Raw genomic sequence first — 12,732 nt, 5'->3', positions numbered from 1 at the left:
TAAGCATAGCAGTTCAGGAAATTTCCATTAAATTCATAATGACTTTAATACTCTCTTTTTACTGGTGCCTTTACCAAGGAATCAAAAGTTCCCTCTTCAGCCCAGCCTTAACACCACAGAGTGCTTACTTTTGGTGGGGAGATAATTTCACTTCACTTTAAACATCTGCCTAAACTTTTCAGTTAATGGTGCTAAAAGTAACATCTGAAATAGGTCAGAAACTATGAGATAAAAGTCCTTGTTCCATTCCTTGAGCATACAGGAGGGTCTAGACAAATAACCAATATTATGATCCCATGTAGATTTTTATGATTTAGCTATCAGAGCTCTGGCATGAGGGCCCCTCAGCTTCATTGTTCTCCGGCTCTGGTTGTGACAGGAGTTTTTAGATCTTCTCCTGCATAATGTTTTCTACCAGATCAGATTTTTGCAGCACCTATGATTTTCTATGTGCTATAACGAGTCTGGCAAGGTCAGGTGGCAGCAGATCATTTATTGGAGGAAGTATGCCAGCCTAAGTTGCAGAGGACATTGTGAATTCTGTTAATGCCCACCCCTGATTTTTCCCCTACTGCTATTGAACCTGTTAAAGGTGAAGGAGGAGACTATAGTATTAAATTCACTCCCTTAATACCTTTTGAGATCTTCAGATGAAATGCCTAATATAAGTGTAGAGGAGCAGTGTCATTATGGCCCTTTCAAGTATAAATTATAACCTTTTCAGAAAAAGTTTCACATCTTTTTATATATCTTTATATCTGTTCCTAGTTGTAAATCTTCTTCTTTGACTTGGTCTGTCTTCAGGCGGTAATCAGGTGACCTTTCTGAGGTGTCCTTTTAAGGCAGATGCCACTAAGCTGAGGGGAAGAAAAGGAAAAGAAAACACCTGAAAAGGAAAGGGGAAAAAATGCAAAGGGAAGAAGAAAGTTGAACTGTAGAAGACTATCACTTTCTGCCCTCTTAGTCTCTGCATCCAAGACCATTTTCCATGCTGGGATGATGGGGGTTTTGGGGCAGGGGGAAGGGCGGTTTCTGTGTGTTGTCGCTTGGTTGGCTTTTTTTGTAATTGTTTGGGAATTAGAGACCGGCTGAAACTTTGAAATTTCTGCTGAGTAAAAGGCAAATGTAACTTTGCTAACTATGTTTTGGGGAGCTGCTTCAATAGAAACCAGCAGGGTCAGCAACCGCCTTTCTGTGAAGAGTGCTGAAAGAGTGCTGATTTCTCAAGGCAGAAAATTAAGCCTGACCAAGATAAACAAAAATAGTCTTGTAAAATCATTTCAAAAATTGATTTTTTTTCATAATGTTATCAAACTATCTGCTGTTATCAATATCTTCCTGTGTATAAAAGCAGACCCTTCTATATTTGAGCTGTTAAAAGCCCAAGAGGGTCCAAGCCTAGATCATCTTTTTTTCAAACAGGAATTTTAATTAGATTTATAAGCACTTTTACATCCCCGAGTGAAAAAGCACTGTGGTTTAGTACGGAATTAAGTCCTGGCATGCTAATTAGGATGTGGGGTTAGGTTGTCTGTGTCAGGTTGGATTATTCCAGGCTACAGATTTTCACTATTTACTCTGACCTCCTGACACACAGCAGTTCTAGCACAGACAGTAGGTGTAATGTAATCCTGAGGCTGACCCTAAGAAGCCATTCCCTGATAGAGAGATGCCTCTGAAATGAATGTCAAGTCTGATGCAGTAGAGATATCAAATCTACAGTTCTAAATAACCTTGTTATGTTCAATTAATCAAAGTAAGTAACTCTACTTGGTTAAAAAAATAAGTTCAAGAAAAAAAAAGAAAAGACTAACGTTCCAAATGGATCCTTAACCACTCCACTTAGTTTTTGCTTTTGGTTTGGCCCTTAAATGTGACTGATGCCGACTAGTAAGCTTTTTCCAACCCAACCTGCCACCAGTCAGGCACCATCTTCAAGGTCCAGTCCCACAGACAGACAGATTCTTCCAAAAGTATCTAAAGATATTTGACTGCCCAGCTCCCACAAGATTCCAGTTTTTATCTTCTTCCTGTGCAAAGACAAGACACAAAACAACCCCACAACAGCATATTCTCAGGTGTAGATGGCACATCTGCAACTGCCTGTGTGTCTGTCTGTCTACAAATTTGATGTCAAGGGAAAGGAGAGGTTGGGAATGCATTTCGGCTTACATACAGCAACATACAAATGAATAAAAAGTGTACCAACATTTCATTTTTAAATTACTTCAAACCCACAGCCATCTTCATCAGAGCTCATGACAAACAACTCTGCTAAAATAGATTTTTTTCACTTTTCATTTCTCCATGCTCTATCCAGCTGCAGTGTCCAATTAGTGGATATGAGGGGGGGGAAATTCTCAAAATTCTGAAAAGTGCAGTATGTAAAACTTAGGAGAAAGCATCCCTTTCAAAGAGGAATGCTTAATGTTTCCTAGTATGTGAAATGTTATTTCAGCAAAGAACCAGTCTGAGCCACACACCAGTGATACAAATTTACCAGTTAGGATATCTTCCAGTAATGAAATCAGACAGGATATTGGTGTCCTGCAGAGCCAGGAGCCTTCATTAAGTTGAAATTCCTACTAAATTGTCGTAAGAGCAGTCATTGGTTTGAAGACTTCAAGCTACTTTCATGCCCATTCTATATTTGCTTAACATAAAGCAATAAAACCCACAGTACCTTCAGCTCACAAGAGCTCACATTCCCACCTGTGTTGCAAGGGGCTGGTACCTTCTGCCACAGATGTCAACAGCAACTTTTTCTAAGGTTTTTAGCTCTCCTCAGCACCACTTAAACAAACTGAAACTGATTTAAAGACAATGGAGACAGAACAGCTGTAACATTTCAGCTCCAGGAACTTTCCTTTGAATGTCCTGCATTCTTCATTTTATGTGGATTCTCAAGTGACAAATCAAGGAGAAGGGAAAGAGGCCAGGATAACAGAGTGAGAAAGCATATACCAAAAAGGACTTCCAGAAACAGCCTGTTGTTTATAAGTGGCCTCGGATACGGAAATTACTTACACATGAGTTTTCTGGAAAGCAGCATCTTCTGGCAGAAACTACCTTTTCAGAGCAGGGGTTCCAGGAGCACAGCCCATGGGTCAGTTTGCAGACCACAAAGCATTGCCATATCCATGTTGCAACCTTTTCACAGAGCTGTTTCTGATGGACACAGAGCTATAGCAACTAAAGAGTCTGTGTCCACTGTGCTAGGACCAAGATTTACATCTAGGGACTCCAGGAGATAATGCCTGGAGACGTGACCCAAGGAAAAGTCATCCCACCAGACTCTGGACTGCACCCAGCCATACAACCAGGTCCTGTATACTCCCCAGTTACACATATTACTTCACTTGGCAGGGAGAAGCTGTTGCATTGAACTTTTCCAGGAGTATTTATGTCTTTGGGAAAAAATGGAGCTTCTGCCGCTGCAAGGGCAGAAGAGAAGCAGTCCTTTCATGACATACACACAGGAAAATGGACTGAGGAATTTTTCTTCTCCTCTAAACTAACTTTTATGATTTGCTCCTGACTGATAAAGTTCTAGGTGGTGATCATGTTTCTTTTCCAGTAAAAAAGAACGATTTACTTACAGGGGAGTTGGACTCTGCTATGAAGTACTGGCACACCGGCCTTTAAATTTGCAAACATTACCTCCTTGCTCCCTTTGTGCCACTGCTTGCTATCAACAAGTAACCATGCAAACAGCCTTTTACTCACTACTTTTCCCAGAATATTGATATGACCCTTGTTTGGGACACCTTCCTGCCTTGCTGGTACTGAATGCTTTAACTAGAAGCACGATAAAAAATCATCCACAAGGAAGAATTGTGTTGACTCACAAGGTATCTCTGAGACATGACTGTCTGAAAAAATCTGAAACTTTTTCATCCTTAACAAGTGGTACATATTGTGTAAAAATAGCTTATCTCAAGTTTATCTATCAAGCTGAATTGCATAAAATTGGTCCTTGAACAGAAGTACATCACCTGTCACTGAACTTAATCAATGAAAACTCTTCAAGCATCCAGTTGCTTCATATTTTCCAACCCTCCTAAATGCCTGCATCTTAAGTTCCCTTATTCATATCTGTTAATAACAATATAAATTCTTCTTTCAGCTGTGCATCATTGGGATTATCCCAGAACCAGAAACCTTTTGAAACTACGGTGGAGCTCCTGGAGGCTGCCAGAGACAGCAGTTCAGGCTGATCACATGCAAAGCCTTACTGAGAGTGGTCCAAGACAGACCTTGAAGTCAGATTACCCATATTTTCTAGATTTTTATTGTGATATTACTTTAAATCACAAAGGAAAAAGAAGCCTGGAATTTAGTGTTTATTGCATTTTGCATCACAAGAATGAACACGAGCAAAGATTAGGTGAAGATAACCTGTACAGTTAACACAATCTAGTACCTGGTTACACAAGTAGGAGATGAAAGCCAGTTACTTTTTAGTGTAATGGGGTTTAATAATAAAACAGTAAGATATCTGGAAAACAATTCAGATTTTGGGCCACCAGAATTTTGCAAACATACAAAGCAAAAGGACAGGAGAATATAATTTTTGTACTTATAGATTTATAAATCTCACAAGACTTCTGCTTCCTGAACTCTGTCTCCTGCTTTGTTCCAACACGTATTCCAACGTGTAACTGAGCATGCAGAGTCTGAACTCTCTGCTGTCATACTGTATTACCCTATTAGATTTGCTCTGTATTAGATGTGACACCTTGTCTTTTCAAGTTAAAGATATCCCTACACAGTGCTCCTCATAATTATACTGCTGTTTGATATCACTACAGGAGGAAATGAAAGCTACATCTTGTAGGATTATTTGTGACATATTTCCTTAGTTATGCAGATATATACACTACACAGAAAAACAATTTGTGCTGATACAGCCTGGAAACAAATATTTTCTCAAGACTCAAGGACATGAATATGCTTATGAGACATCTATGGGCTATCCAGCAAAACAATATCTTTTAACAGAAGGGTCTTCTGCTAAGATGGACCCATACCAAAAAATAATTTAGGACAACATACATTTCTTGTACATGGTAATATAAAAGTTAAACCAGAAATACCATAATTTCCCTTTGTCCTATGCCCTTTATAGTAATAAAGCCGTACAAAATGCAACTTTACCACTATTATTTGCTGCAGCTGAACACTACAGACAAGCTGTAAAATTTGTACAATAATTAGTATCTGTATGCTGTATCTTCTTGATAAAGAACGAATTCCTCTTTATTTATTTATTTAGAATTATTTGTCTATAGGGAAAATAAGCAGAACATTGGGAAAAATATTTTCTCTTATGTTCTTTCCTTATGTGCAAAATGAAATTAGGTAAGAAAAATATAATTTCCTTGGGAAAGAAGTCTGCAAGTGGAAGGTAGGAAAGAAAGAAATCATATTTTAAAAATTTAAATTATATTTCAACTGCTTCTGAAATATGTTCTGGGCTCATATCAGTTCCCATTTTACTAGATTGGAACTGTGTCTTATTTATGTATAACAGAATCCTCATAACCATGAAAATAAGTGCTACAATGTTATACTGAATACAAAGTCATCACCATGTTGCTCTAATGCAACACAGCTGAAGTCGACATAATGTCTACTAATGATTGCAATAGGAGAAGGGCTAATCAGAGAGACAAATGTCAATGTACAAGGAAAAATTTCCTGCTACAAGCCATCTCCTTGGAAAGAGCAGAGCCGTTTGTGAGGTACTGCCCTGACCCATGCAGGCAGGTGACAGAGCATCACCAAGGGCTGGAGAGATGCCTTTCTTGCAATGAGATTTTACATTCTCTAAAATCAATAGCAATTCAGCTGCAAGAGTACAATCCAGTTATGTTCTATCATCTTCCCTTATTACCATCATTCTTGAGAGAACCTGAAGTTTTTCTTAGTCTTGTGTTTGACATCTGGCTAAAAGAATAAGCAAGAGAGCTCCTGCAGGCAGAAAAATTAGTCCCTCCAGCATTGCTCAGACACTGAAATAGGACACACACACACCAACTTTATTTCTTGTCTTGTTGGAACCAAGATAAATAAGGAAGCCCTTTTAAATGAATGGGAGGAATACTTTGAGCATCTTTTCATATTCTGGAACAAATATGGGAGTTTTACATCATTTCCCAGCAGTTGGTACATTATCATTTTTACATAATTTTTCAGTAGTTGCAACATAAATTGGAAGGGGTACCCCAAACAGCAGCACCCATCTCTGCATTGCAGACTACATTTAGCATTAAACACGTGATAAAGACACATAGCATATTTTCCTTCTGGGTATGTGAAAGTAAAAAAAAGCACACAAGGGAAAAAATTGACTTTTCATTGCCCTCTGGTCTTACAATTTTACTGCTCTGCATTTTATGGATATTAATATACAGCAGAGAAAAAATTGACTAACTTGAAAAGTAGAACAAAAAAACAGAAAAGAAATTATAAAAGCATATACAGTATGTTTTGTCACTCTTTTCATGGGTTTCATTTCCTCTTCAGCCCTGTGTCCATCTGTGGTCACTCACTTCTCAGATCTGCTGAAATTTGTCTTACAAATTTCAGACCTTTTAAATGCAGCCACCAATAATTCTGTGTTCTGGAGCCCAAACTTGATTATGAACCACAGTTAAAAATCCAGAGGCTTTATTAAATAAGAATAAAATTAGGCATGAAAACTCAAGAAGAGTGAGAAGTCTATTTGCCCCCTGGGCCATGCAACATCTCCCCTCTTTATCAAATTCTCTCAGATTCACACTCAAATTTGAAGGTCTTAAGTTGACCAAAACATAACAAAAACTCCAAATCCACAAAAAACCAGAAAAATTTCTCTTGTGCAATAAAACCAAAGAATGTTAATGGACTGTGCTTATCTTTACACCCCTACTGATTTGAAATAACTGAACCTTAAAATTTTATAGATTTTTTGATATTTCTAATATATATATTCACTTGAAACAAGCATTTAAAATTAAAAGCATCATGACAAAATCTACAGCTTCTTCCCTAAAGAGAAGGCACATTTTGCATATCCTTCTTCCACTCACAAAAAGCAAGTTTAGTATTTTCATTCTTCAGTGCCCCGACTCATTGTATAACTAACTTTGTGATCAGCTTTTGACTGCATTTTTCTCTGGACTGAACTGTGTCACCTCAATCAGGTTGACATTTTCAACCACAGAGAGCTAAAGATACTAACTGATATTGCCATCAGGTACGGGAAAAGAAGAACTGAAGAAAGCAAAATCTGAAAATTGTCACATTCCAACCATATTTGGTTTGTATTTAACTTTTCATACATTCTTAAATGCTAAAAGAATTTCAGCAAATGGTTAGTAATGCGAAACTGGCTTAAGCATGGGGAAAATTTCCTCTCTGTAAGTCAGACATGTCTTTTATGAAGTCTAGTCCATTGCAAAATCAATGAAAAAATTCTCATTATCTTTTTGGCATTAGGATCCATTATCCTATACTTTGTCTATTCCTTAATTACCTGTAATTAACTTCCACTGAAACTTCCCTCACACAAGTACTACTTTATTGACATGCTCTCCAACTGATGTAAATAGCCAGATATGTTTCAACTTGTAAATTTAAAAACCAGATAGATATACAATTTTAAATGTTTTCAGCAAATACCTCAAAACCAAAGATTAATGTTTGCTTTGCTTGAAACTCATTATCTTCTCTCCAGGGCACTTCCCTTAGTAAAATCTGAGCACTTGAATATTCACATGATGAATATAAAGGATCGCTGTACTGGAGTAGTGGGATTCTGCTGGCCAGCCCATGAAGAGATTACATAGATATCCATCTAAAGCTGCTAAAGCTGTGCCAATTCACTGCAGCAGGCAGTCATAACCACACAAGATAGATGAAGAGATAATATCTAGTCTTTAGAAAATGGGCAATGAAGATCTATAATAGAAAAGGCCTGCAAGAAAGTCTTTGAAACAACCAAAGCTCAGGAAAGATAATTACGTAAAAAAAACCTCAAATAATGTGAAATCCTAGAGAAAAAGGAGAAATTATGCTTTCACTATGGATGTGCTCCTGCTTATCTAGCACTTACTGTTTAATGGTTAGGTATCAGATCTAATTCAAACATGTCTGTGAAGCCAATGGATTGAAAGACAATTCCACAGAATATGATTAATTTTAAGACTAGGTGGGCAGAGTCCCCCCAGCCAGGGCCTGTCCACCACCCTGAGCTGTGGAGCAGGACAGATCCCGACACAGTAGCCAGGTCCAACCAAGGGTCCAAGTCATGAGGCAACGCCATGGCAATAAGGCAGGTCCAAGTTCAAGCCAAGCTGCCAGTGCAGAGGTTGACCCCTGCAAAAAGGGAATCTGTGGGCAAGCAGGGCATCCCTGCAGCTGTGCTAGAGGCCAGTGCTCCCCCAGTGTATCCCAGGGCAGGAGGCTAACACCCTAGTGGGTGAAAGTTTCAGGTAAGGCTGATCATTAAGATCTGTCAGTGCCCTCAGGGCCCCAGCACAAATATAGCCTTCCACAGATTTAAACAGACCTGAATTTCAGCCAGTAATCCATTTCAACACACACTAATGATTAAGGAGGTAAGGCATTTATCTCTTACTGATTGTACCTTTAAGCAAATCTTGTCCCAGCAGTAAAAATAATCTCAACATTGCAAAGTAGTCTAATAGTTAGATCATGTTTTGCATGATCAAAGTTTTTGACAGAACAGTTCCCCATTTCTCCTTCCATTTCTGGCTACTCAAGCCTAGCTGTGCATTAAATCAACTTGACTCTTTTTCTTTCTATTCCAAGTTTGAGGCAGTGTGGGGAAATTGGCTCAGATGTTTGTCAAGTTGTTCTATAATAATTAAACAGAACAAGACTTTATTGATCATATGACTTACCTGAACGATGAGTCCCAATTGAATTACACAAGAAAAAATAATCACAGTGTTCTCTTGAAGTTATAATTTTCTGGTTTTCTAAACTGACATGAATTTTCTAAATCTTTCAGTATAGACTGGAATTCGTTCTCATTTTTAAGTTCCAAAACCAAAGACTCAAGTATTTATTTTTTCTTTTTAGGTGAGGACACCAATTTTCCTAACCCAAAATACATCTGCGTAAGTTTTCCAACATGTTTCATCTGACAACCAAAACTTTACTGCATACCTTGTGGTCAGCCAAGTTCTGGTGTCATTTTCCCTTCCTTACATTCCCAGAAAGTCCAGTGGGTTTTCATGTATAAACAGGAGAACTATTTGCTGTAAGTGGCATATTCAAAACCAGTAAAATTACATTCAAACAGTGATAAAATGTGAAAGTTAGTTTCAGGCAAAGATACCTGTATTAATTTTAGTTTATTATTTGCCTCCCATCAGTGTCAGCGATAGGCCATTTACTTACCAAATATAGAGGTTATCCCACCCTTGTATTTTAAGGAGACATTTCCATTCAGTTAATTACACTGAGCTTAATTATCTAATCCATTCTTGTTCTGAATAATGTCCTCCATGTAGGTACGGTTTACAACAACAAGCTTATTTGTTTTATTATTATAATCACTCCTAAGTCTATCAGGAAAAGAGAGTGAGAGTCTCAAGGATATTTTTAAGACTAGGAACTTCAAATGAAATGCTTTCAACCAGCATAAAGACAGTTGAAGAAACAGTTCTGTCAAGTCTTTTTAAATATTCTGATCTAACCCAAAGTGTATTTTAATGGTCTTTGGTCAACCAAAACCTTGTTTAAATATGACAGTAATTAACTAAGACAATTCAGTGAAGAATAACTCCAAATTACTGAAATTACCGGCATTTAAAGGAATTTCTGGGCTTTTGATTCAGTGAATTGCATTAATGGAATTTACCTAAAGATAAAAGAAATTTCCATACAGTCTTTCATCTATAAAACTAATGAACTTCCAGAGATTGAAAAAAAAAGAGCTGTAGAAATGAAGCATGTAACATTGTAACATGAAGTAACAATGCTAGGCCTGGTCATGATCCTCATTAGAGTCTAATCCTGACACCATGACAACCCTGAAGTACAATTTTCAGTGCTATCTAAAGAAATATTTACAATATCTAGAGTGAAATAAAAACAAGGGTTGGTTTGTCAGCTGTTATTTTCAGCACTTGGGCTGGGGAACAGTGGAAAGATAAGGACTGGTAAAACAAAGTGACTCCTGCAAAACACATTATAGTGAATCGCAGCCTCAATAATAATTTCCCCTTATCCTTTTGAATCTTCCTTTTGGATATAATTCCTTACAAGTGTTTAGCCTATTTTTTCTTCTAAATAATTTAGATGTGTTGAGTAAAAGAGTCACAGGGAAAATGGACTCTTCTAGGCAACGGTTCTCCTCAGACACCTGACACATCTACTTTGGGCTGCTCCTTTTCTATTCACACTTTGTGGAATAAAGACTAGAAGAAATGGCTCTAGTTCATTCAGAGGAACAAATACCTCAGGCTGAGTCCCAATAAGTGTGACAACCAATCCCTAGAAACTCAATCTCAAATATTTTGAGGTTTTCCTCAGACCTTGGAGCCTACTTCTAGAATGCCAGTATATCCAGGAAAGCAAGAATGCTGTAACTGCATATCTTGCAGCAGAGCAAGAAGAGCAACAGGAGCTGAAAACTGCAGAGACAGTTGTTATTGAGAGGGAAAGGTTGAGCCAGGAGGACACAGACATCCTGGACTCAGTTCACAGCCTTGCTGCCGGCTTCCTGCCAGGGGTGAGGCAAATCAGCAAAATGCCATAGCCCAGTTCCCCACCTACACAACAGGGTCATTTCTTCCTTTCTCCCACGCACATTCTGTTTCCCTCAGTAACAGCTGATGGCTCAGCTGCAGCGCTGCTCCTGCCACAAAACCCTTCTGCACAAGCCTCCCTGGTGGGGGGACCTGGGACCTACACATGTGGATGGAGGGACCATGACCTGAAAACAGTGAAAAACATCTGTGCCATGAGATAGCACATGCAAAGTCTCCCAGGAACTGGCAAACTGAAGACAAGAGGCTGATGAATGTACCCATCAACCACTGATGGGATAACCTGGACCACGTCAGAAGAGGAAATGGGCTGCTGCATGCAGAGAAACACTACAGCTGTGACACACACCTCCTGATTAAAGGTACCTCAAAGGAGTTTCCAAACACCTCTCTAGAAAATACAGCTGTACCCAGGATGACCATCCACTTCTGAGTAAGTGTATGGCAGGGTTGGTCTCTCACAGCTGCTCCAGCTGTGTGCAGATGTGTGACCTGCACAAAAGAGTAAGTGAATTAGTAGAAGAAATAGCTTTCTGCTATTAACATCTCAAGTCTACTAAAAAAAAACAAATTTATAAGAGGTGTTCTAACAAGTCTGGTTGTGCTGTGTTCCCACACCAGACTTGATCCCCTTCCAGGGAAATTCACAACACTTCCTCAGGTGTATTTGAAGTATGTAACACAATATGGTCACAGCTCTTTCAAGACCCCAAGAAGCTAGTTTTACCTTGTAGTCACTGTATTATTACTATTATTATTATTATTATTATTATTCCAGTAGCAAGAAAATATTTTAGTTCAGAAAAAAGTAGTCTCGGCTTCAATTTACTATCTTAATTTATACTGAGTGTAATCTACTTCACTTGTAAACAAGGGCTTTTATACAAGGGCAGTGAAATACTATAAGCCAGTATCATGATGCAGACAAATAGAAGAACAGTACTGGGTTGAACAAGCATTTCCAAATTGATGAATTGTGCAATTTGCAACCTTATTGCTCCTTTAACAAATGAGTTTGAGCCATTACAGTTACATTAAAGACTTCCCTTCATTTCCTTAAAAAAAAAAATCATATGGGGGTATTCTTTGTAACAGGTATTAAATCTCCATTTTTCAAGAGATTTGAGGAAGTTTAAATTTACTGCACTGATGCCAGGGATTGAAACCAATTAATACTAAAATAAAAATCTAGTAAGGGAGAAGGCATTCATTTTGATTAACCTACCTTTATAATGCAGGTCTCTCAGACAGCAGCTTGTCCTTGGCCTGTCCTGAGGTGTCCAGGCAAGATCAGCAAGGGAAGTGAGAATAGCAAACGGAGCAGCTGGAGTTTTGGAGGTAGATCTGAAACCTTGTTCATCTATAGAATTGCATGCTGATCTATCCAATTCACATACGTGAAATCATAAAATAACAAAGATTCACATTTGACACTTCATGCTTTGGGTATGTTCATGAGCTAAAAATACTTTTTAAATCAACAGTAAAAATGTGCATTTGTTTCAGATAACAAAACCTTTTTTACTTTTGTAAGCCAGTAAGAAGCTGATGGTTTAGATAGGAGTTCCTGAAGTAACTTAATGCCCAAAAGTACTTCCAAGGTTCTCGTAGTCCGGGAGAGAATTCTGCAATACAAGTAAAAATTGCATACATCAAACAAAAAGTTGTATCTTCAAAAAATAAGTTTGGTTCTGATGTACAATTCCAGATTTTCAGGGGGAATAATTCCCACTGCTCCCCCACCTCCACCAACTAATGCCATTCACAAAGTACATCAGGACAATCGACTCCGAAACCTGATTTCAGTTTTCATTCCTTCGCTGGTATTTTCATATTTAGGTCAAAGGATTATGCTAATGCAAAATCATGGCAGAGAAATTAAATACAGGAAGTAATTTTAGCAAGTAGCAATGCAGCTCCCCAGGTTCTCTGCCTTACTGACACAATG

The sequence above is a fragment of the Corvus cornix genome, chromosome 2, assembly GCF_000738735.6.
Source record: "Corvus cornix cornix isolate S_Up_H32 chromosome 2, ASM73873v5, whole genome shotgun sequence".
NCBI lineage: Eukaryota > Metazoa > Chordata > Aves > Passeriformes > Corvidae > Corvus > Corvus cornix.
The sequence above is the reverse complement of the archived record's forward strand: the minus strand, read 5'-3'. Positions refer to the sequence as shown.